Here is a 9,318-nt window from a genome sequence, read left to right on the forward strand (position 1 = left end):
GACAGGAAGTCCCCAGGTAGCCATGTTTGTAGTCAATAAGACAGGAAGTCCCCAGGTAGCCATGCTTGTAGTCCTACGCTCCTTTTACAATGTATGTAAAAAGTCCACCGCCATTGATTCAAAAATAAACTCAAAGAAAAACAAAACATACAGAACCATTTTAACCAGGGTTATCACATGAAAAGCCATTACTGAATTCTATTTTTATGCCATCAGTAAAAAGACATTCCTGCTCAAATTTAAATGTAAGCATATACAGTGTAAACCAATGCTGCAAAATTAAACTAAACGGAAGAAACTAAACTAAACTATTTTAAACAAAACAGAATAAACGAAGGTTAACTAAACCGAACTAAATGGAATAAACTAAACTAAACAGAATAAACTAAACAGAATAAACTAAACTGGCATCCCTGCCCTTAGACCCTCCTTCTTGGTAAGGAAAAACTTCAACCAAAAAAACCCAATTCAGGAAAAAAAACAAAAAAAACAAAGAAGAAACCTATGGGAAGTCCAGACAGAGATGAGCCAGAGGCGAGGTCCACAGCCAAAGACAAAAGCAAATGAGCCACCTAGAATCAGTTATCTGTCCCGCTCACCTGGAGGAGTGGGAAATAAGAACAACACTGTACCAATCACCTCCTAAAAGTAAGTTACAGTCATCCCCATGCTTATGAAAATTAGAATTAACTATCTGCAACACATTAGCTAACGTTGATTAATTATTTAGCTAGCTTAACTATTTTACATATCAACCTGCAATGACTCCTGGATGATCTAGAGGGAAAGCAATATGAGCAGAAGACTTAACTTTGGCTTTTTCTTTCTTTTGCCTTTTTTTGTTCAGCACACCGAATAGTTTTTGCCTTTTAATTTTAGACGTAAATTACATCACTTGGGCAAGAAACATTGGCAGAGTTGTGTAATAACCCGCTGGTATGACACTCCCCGACAGCTGGCGTCTCAGTCGCCTGTAGCAAACACCGTTGACAAGCACCAAGCAAGAAATGTGACGCGCATCAAACAGAGGTGGTGGACGTGAATCGGCCTCACAAACGGAGCTTTACATGGAGCCGCCGCTCCTCATCTCGTCTTCGCTGCTCACAAGTCACTTCTGTTTTTAGCACAACCAATCAGGGAGGTCATCCTCCTACGGAGGCCATGTGTGAACAGAACCATTTCAGTCATAAACAAACACCTCGTGTGTTGTGATGTTGCCTGAGCAAACAGATTTGTTAAAGTCACAATTACATCATTTACCAATCAACCTCTGTTTTAGACTAAAAGGTTACCCGCTGTAGAAACCGCACAATGCTGACAAGAAGATTGACAGGTGTGACTTTGTCAGCCTGCTACACTTCTGCCTCCAGAATGCAAAGAAACACCAAACATGTGTTTTTAGAGGTTTTCTCAATAACTTTATCACATTTTCTTACCCTACGAAGTAATTTAGGTTTTTTTTCTAATCTAAAGTTTTCATGGATTATGCACAGAATAAATGCCATAGTATGATGACACCCATTAGAATAAATCCCCAATTCATTTTTAAATGTATACAGGCTTTTGACTGGAGCTCTGTTGGATAAAGAGCAGAGCACAGCAATGCTTACCATCACAACCTGACAGAACAACATACACACACCAACTCTGGTTGCGTTTAAAAGGTTACAGGGAGCCGAGTGAAAACAGATCTTTGGAATAAACAATCTTAACCATTCCGCCGTAAATCTCACATATATGTTATTATTTATAAGGTTCACAATGTTTTTCAGTAAAAAAAAATTATAGGTGGAATAAGGAAAAAAATCACAATTCATGAGTCACTGGATTGTACAGTAGTAAATCAGATTTAAAAACACGGGTGCCCAAACTTTTTGCAGAGGGAGCCAGATTTGGTAAGGTAAAAATGTTTGAGGGCCAACCATTTGGGTTGACATTGTTAAAACGAGTTTAATAACATTAAATGCAAATGGTCTTTTTAAATGGCGTTTTATTGAAATTGCATACATAGGGCTAGGCGATAAAACGATAATGATATTTATTGGGATAGAACTTTTTCTCGATGGGAAATGAATCTGTCGTGATAGACTTTTATTTTGAAGGGTCCAAAAAAAAACCACTCACTAGTTGCGAGCATTTTCTTCTCTTTGGTGAGTAACAGTTAGAGGGTTAGTCACCACATGGGGAGAAATGCTTGCATCTAATGAGTTATGTTTATGAGCTCTTCTTTTGGTGAATTTATTTTGTCCTCTCATCCTTCACCGTCTGTTAGCACTAGGGCTGTCACGATTAGTCAGCTAATCGACTATTTAAATAGTCAACAACTAATTTAATAGTCAAGTAGTAGTTACTTGATATTATATGGAGTCAGAGTGTAGGAAAGTTGAACGTTAAATCAGCGTTATACTAGCTTTTTGACTATTTTGGTATCTATCAAGGTTTTTTTAGCTATTTTGGAGTTTAGGTACATGCTATCTGTTTTGGCTAATTTGGAATTTTTTCATTTTCTTTAGGCTAATTCAGAGTTTAGCAAACACTTCAGCTACATGCTAGCTATTTTGGCGTATTTAGGATTTTTATTTTATTTTTATGTTTTTTAGGCTAATTGGGCATTTAACTAATATTTTAGCTAGCTATCAGCTTAGTATTTTCAGCTCTTAGCGCCAGCAGTTCCAGCTATCAGCTTCAGGGTTTTTAGCTATCAATTTCAGCATCTTCAGGTATCGTCACTAGCATCTTCGGGTGCCAAATTCAGCTTACAGCATTCACACTAGCATTATCGCAGGTAATCCTATATATCTAGTTCTAAGTTAGTTTAAAGATGATTAAGGTGTTTTACATCCATTTTGTGCAGGACCTGATTAGTCGACTATTCGGAAAAAAATATCAATGATACTTCGACTATTAAAACAATCGTTTCTGGCAGCACTGGTTAGCATGTGAGGTAAACACACAGTTTTGATCTGAATTGTAAAATGGAGGATAAAGAGGCGTCACTTAAAGCAGCTACAGACAGATGAATATAGTGTGATTCGGAAGCAGCGCTGTTGTTAGATGCTAATGTTATGACGCTAATTATGATGCTAATGCTAACGAGCTCTGCCGTGAGTCACCTTTTGCAAACACAAACCGGTTTAGAGTCGGATAGTACTTTCAAAGATTATTTTTCTAGATGTGGCGGATAAATACAAAATTAATTAAGATTATCACACTTTCAGCGATTTTGGTAATCTTGGTACCTTGTTCAGGGCATTACTGCTTGTATTTTTAGTATTCATAAACTTTAAAGTTTTTTAAATATTGAGCAAAGCCTTCAAATTTCATAATTTTCAGTAGACTAGCAACAAATATTTAAATATATTCATGGGCTTTTTTTTCTTTTATAGTAATGTTTAGTTAATATTTTAGCAACATGCTAAAGTTTTTGGGTAATTTGTCCTCTACTGTTTTTTTAAGCTAATTTATAGTTTAGCTTCTTTCTTAGCAACAGGCAAATGTTTTTGACTAATTTAGTTTACTGAGGATTTTTAGGTTATTTTAGAGTTTAGCCAATATTTAAGCAACAAGCTAGCTTTTTTGGCTAATTTGGCATCTACTAAGAATTTTTGGGCTAATTTGTAGTTTATCTAATATTTAAGGAACACACTAAACATTTTTGCAAAAATTGTCATGTATCAGGGATTTTTAAGCAATTTTACTTCACATTTTTCTGAAATTTAGGTCAACTTTAGTTCTCTTTAACAAAATTTCCAGTTTTTTAGCAAATTTAACATTTTAAAAATAACTCTTGCATTTTCAGCAAATCCCTTCAGCAATTAAAGTAAATTGCATAACCGTTTTCAGTAAAAAGCTTAAGCATCTTCAGCTACTACTTTCACCAAAATGCGTTCACACTAGCATTATCGCTGGCAATGCAACTTTTCTAGTTTACTTTTTTTGCTCTTTTCTTCCTCTTTGAAGCACTGGTGCTTACATAGGAACACTTCCTTTCACTGAGTGCTCCAAATGAGTCGGTTATCTCATGGCACAAAGCATGCAGGCAGGCAACACTCTGGGAAGCGAGTCATAATTGGAGAAGACACTTTCGATGTGCTGTTGGGCAAAAGGATCACACAGTGTTGCGTTACATTCCTCCGTTTGATAGGATTTCTGCCGCTTTACATTTAGCTCAGGAGCAAGGCAGGGCCCACTGCTCAGCTCTGCCACCATGCTAGCCGATTTCTTTGCTCTCTTCCGCAAAAGCTCCCTTTGTGCAGCACAAACAATTGAGAACATGAGCAATGCTCACATGTTGAATGTTAGAACCACCACCATTACAGACAATAATTTACTACATAACTATGTCGACTTCAATGGTCTCAGTATTCTCCAAGTGCTGTTTTTATTGTCTAAGAAAAGTGGGCATAAAAGTGATTTCTTATATAATCTCACCCTATTTTATGATTTTTACCTCGAGGTTTTTTCGGATTAATACTTTCAGACAATCTTGTTATCAAATTTCCAATGGCTTTATGTGTTAAAATGATACAGAAAAGAAATAATAGCAGGAGTACTTTACAGAGAAAGGTTTTCATAGTTTTTAAAGACCTCAGGATAAATCAGAAAACTGATACAGATTTAGGATTTACTCAGGGATGGAAACAGGGAATCCACACCTGTAAACACCTTTATCAGCATCATAAATTTAGACCAACAATGTTTAATATTTAATGTTCTTTACAATGTATTTATACATTCAATTAAACTTCTTCGTGGAAAATTGATCTTATTTCTTTCCTTCTCAAATTGGGTTTTACTACTTGATCATTTTGTGGGCCTTTAGAGCTGCGTCGGCAACCCGTGTTCAAGTGGCAACTTCCAATGAAAACTATCTAAACCACATGTGTCAAAGTCAAGGCCCGGGGGCCAGATCTGGCCCTCCAGGTAATTCTATCCGACCCTCCAGATCATTTTATTTTATTGTTATTTATGGTCCAATGTTATCTTGCGCTCATTTCTAACTCTAGATTTATTTTTCTTTTTTTAGGTTGCATTAGAGTTTAGCTAATATCTTAGCTATATGCTAGCTGTTTTGGCTAATACAGACTTTCCTTTTTAGCTTTTTAGGCTATTTTGGAGTTTAGGTAATATATTTTAGCTACATGCTAGCTGTTTTGACTAATTTAACCTTTTTTAGTTTTTTTAGGTTGTTTTTGAGTTTGGGTAATATTTACACACTAGCTATGTTTTGGCTATTTTAGGCTCATTTTTTAGTTTTTTAAGCTATTTGAAGTTTAGAATTTTTTTTCAGCTACATGCTAGCTGTTTTGGCTAATCTACTTTTTTTTAAGTATTTTAGACTACTTTGGCTTTTAGCTAATATTTTAGCTTGCTATCAGCTTCAACATTTTCAGCTATTAGCATCAGTGATTTCTGCTATCAGCTTTAGCATTTTTAGCTATCAATTTTAGCATCTTCAGCACTAGCATCTTTAGTGGCCATATTTAGCTTACATCATTCAAATTAGCCTTATCGCAGGTAATGCTATATATCTAGTTCATATTTATATTAAAAAGTTACAGTTTTAAAGTTTTAAAATGTAGTTTTAGTGCATTGAATAAATGTTTATCCTGTTCGACCCACGACCTGAGGTGTGTTTTAGATTTTGGCCCATTGTGTGATTGAGTTTGACACGCCTGATCTAAACGCACATAAATTCTTTTATTCGGCTTACGCGTTCAAAACTCTTGTGTTCACATGTATCTTATTATCTTATTATTATTTTAAATCTGACCAATCCATGAGTTGGATTTAGTAGTGATGCATGGATAAGTGTCCTTTTTAATTCACAGAAGTGCCAACTGTTAAACAATTGATCTCGGAAGAGAAATCAAAAATGTGGTTGGTGCCTGGCCAGAATAATATCACACCAAGTCTGAATCGGAATTGCTTCCCTAGCCCTACGGCTTTTCACTATGCCTAAAAAAGCAGAAGGAAATTGAAAAATAGTGTCTTCAAATTCGGACGTTACTACAGCTCAACACTCGCCAGTTATCTACGTTAGCGTGAAAATAGACAACACTGTGTTTTTAACCGTATAAAGGAATGCTAAACAGGGGTCTCAAACTTGTGGCCCACGGGCCATTTGCGGCCCCCAAGTTGATATTTTGCGGCCCCGCCTGAAAGTTCAAGATCCACTAAGCAAATCTTCTATGATGATAGCTTTGTATTTGCTTTCTGATGTTTCAGCTAGCTTTATGTTTAAAACTTTACATTTGTTGTTGTCGTTGGATCTGGTCGTCAGAAAAGTCTGTGTGTAATATCTACTAAGATATTGCTTAGTAGTACATAGACATGAACAAATGTTCAATATACTTGCTCAGTAGACATAGACAATAAACCAAATATATAGATAGTGGACGCAAAAACATTTTTTTTTTTTTTTTGGCACAAATGTAACCCCAGACAGCCCAGCCAGACTCTGCCTTCAGTGTCTCCAAGGTAAATTGAGTTTGAGAGCCCTGTGATTAAAAGAAAACTCAATACCGTATATTCCGGAGTACAAGTCGCAGGAGGAAAAAATGGTCTACTCAAGAAGAAGATAACCATAAATAAGTCACTCTGGAGTATAAGCAGCACTTTTTGGGGGAAAGTCTTATGTCTCAGGACAATTTATCCAAGTTCAAAGTGACGCTGCATTCACATGTGTGAATGCGTATGAATGTCCCGGTGATGGTCAGAGGGCCCGCTTGTGCGTACTGGCAGCCACCCCTCTGTCAGTCTACCCCATGGCAACTGTGGCTACAGTAGTAGCTTATCGTCACCAAGTATGAATAAGGTGTGAATGAATAATTTAAGTGCTTTGTGTCTAAATGACGGTACTTTTACCTGATCTTCCATCTTTCGGTACTTTTACCTGATCTTCCATCTTTCTGTAACCTTGTTTGATGACTTTTCGATTAGTCCGAGGGTGCAAAAAATAAAATAAGAGTGATGAAGTTTCCATGCAAATAAGAAAAATATCAACGTTTAAGAGGAAAACAATCAGATTCTCCCCCATGTTTGTTTTGGACAACACTACTTCTGGCACTGTCAATAGCAAATACTGATACACATACAGCGCCCCCTAGTGGTTGTTACCGCTTTGAGGCAACCGGTTAATAGTGAGAAAATGACAAATAAATGAGCCTATTTATGTTCAAAAGAAAAATAAAAAATAAGTCACTCCTGAGTATAAGTCACGTCCCTAGCTAAACTATGAAAAAACCTGTGACTTATACTCTGGATAATACGGCACTTACTTTGAAAAATGTGGAGCAATAGGGAGGAGCTAAAGGTATGGTGGTGGACATCCATTAGTAAACAGTGGCATAAGAAAAAGAAGAAATAGCCCCTCCTTGCTCATCCAGTGTAAACATGATCTGAGCGTTCAAGAACCCACGTTTAGGCCGTTGTGTCCGTAGCTTGAAAGGACCAGCGGCTTCCACCAGGCTTAGATGTCAGCTTTCTCTTCACACCGTGGATCTGCTGAGGCTGACAGTTGTCAGGTTAGCCTATTACAGTTCCGCTTCAAGAATGAAATGAAATAATGAAAAAAATAAATGTTACTGAAAAAAAAGCAGAATGAGATTGTGAGCTTGACTGCAGACGTGACAAAATGCCTTTGAACGCAGTGACTAATGCGCCTGATGTTTAGCAGTAGCTGCAAGTGCAAACACAGGATCCACGCGAGAGAGCCGCAGCTCTGGAGAGTTAAATGTCAACGATGACTGGATGTGACAGAGCCTTGATAAAAAAGAAAGAACAACACACAGCATCGGGTAAGCAACCCATTTGGTCAGTGCTGAAAGAGAGGAATTTCCTGTTTATAGTCGAAGGAGCAGAAATGCAGATGGCAAGAACACCACAACTTAATCATCTGTCACAGTCATCATCCTCACACACTTTCCTCAGGTGAAAGCTCAGACCATAACAGCATTGCACAAACTCATGACTCAGTATTAGTGCCTAATGTAAAGGGCAAATGCCACAATACAATAGTAAATTACTTCTTCTCCAGTTGATAGGGCTATGAAATAATGATTTTAGAAAGGTTTTATTAGTATACAGATTAGTTTTGATAGTGCACTTCCATCCTTGGGCACAATTGCATCATCCAAGGGGGAACATTGTCATCTTTGTTTCCAGGCTTTAAATAAGACATTTGTATTTTACCTAAAGAAATCCTCAGAAATAACCCACTACAGCAGCACTGCACAAATGTTCATTACATAATAAACTATATGATTATGTCCATCATAAATTTGGTCTCGGATAAGATCAACACGCATGTTCAGGCACTGTTGCACAAAAAAATATCAGATCTAGACACTTCTTAGAAACGCACAAACATGCTGAATTGTTTCTCTGTATCTTCTCTATTCATTTATTTATACTATATATGTATTGAGATTTACTTTGAAATGCCCCCTTGTATAGTTTATATTGTTCCCAAAACACAGAGCTGCAGTTTGCAGTGTTGTTTTCTTCTTTGTGGGTGTAGCTTAACAAATGTTTTTGACAAAAGTTAAAGATGTCAAAATGAACAAATGTGCAAATATGTTCTTTGTGGTGTAAAATGTTTGCAATCTCTTTAGATGTTTTTACACATTTTATAATCAAATTTGATTTAAAAATTGGGCCATACCAAGATTTTATTTCAGAGTATACTATATCCATTTATATATGATCATATATTACCTTTGGAACACTAAAAAACAAATTATTTATGAAGTATGAGTTATTTTTGTGAACTGCCTTTGCCCACTGGAACATTGACTGCCCCTTTCTCCAACAGGACACAGTCTTCTTCCTTTCACTACTAGTATATAGTCTGCTCCCCTTCTCCATTAGGAAATAGTCCTCTCCCTTTCTCCACCAGGAAATAGTCTGCTCCCGTTGTTCAACCGGAAATAGTCTGCTCCCGTTGTTCATCTGGAAATTGTCTGCTTCCTTTCTCCATCAGGAAATAGTCTGGTCCCGTTGTTCATCCAGAAATAGTCTGCTCCCCTTCTCTACCAGGGTATAGTCCACTCCCCTTCTCCTTTAGGAAATAGTTTGTTCCCTAAGTTCATCGGGAAATAGTCTGTTCCCTTTGTTCACACATAAATAGCCTGCTCCCTTTCACTACTAGGATATAGTCCGCTCCCCTTTTCCTTTAGAAAATAGCCCTCTCCCTTTCTCCACCAAGAAATAGTCTGCTCCCGTTGTTCATCGGGAAATAGGCTGCTTTCTTTCTCTACTAGGAAATAGTTTGCTCCCCTTCTCTACCAGGGTATAGTCCGCTCCCCTTCTCCTTTA

The sequence above is a fragment of the Oryzias melastigma genome, linkage group LG13 (genome assembly GCF_002922805.2).
Source record: "Oryzias melastigma strain HK-1 linkage group LG13, ASM292280v2, whole genome shotgun sequence".
In the NCBI taxonomy this organism is placed as follows: Eukaryota; Metazoa; Chordata; class Actinopteri; order Beloniformes; family Adrianichthyidae; genus Oryzias; species Oryzias melastigma.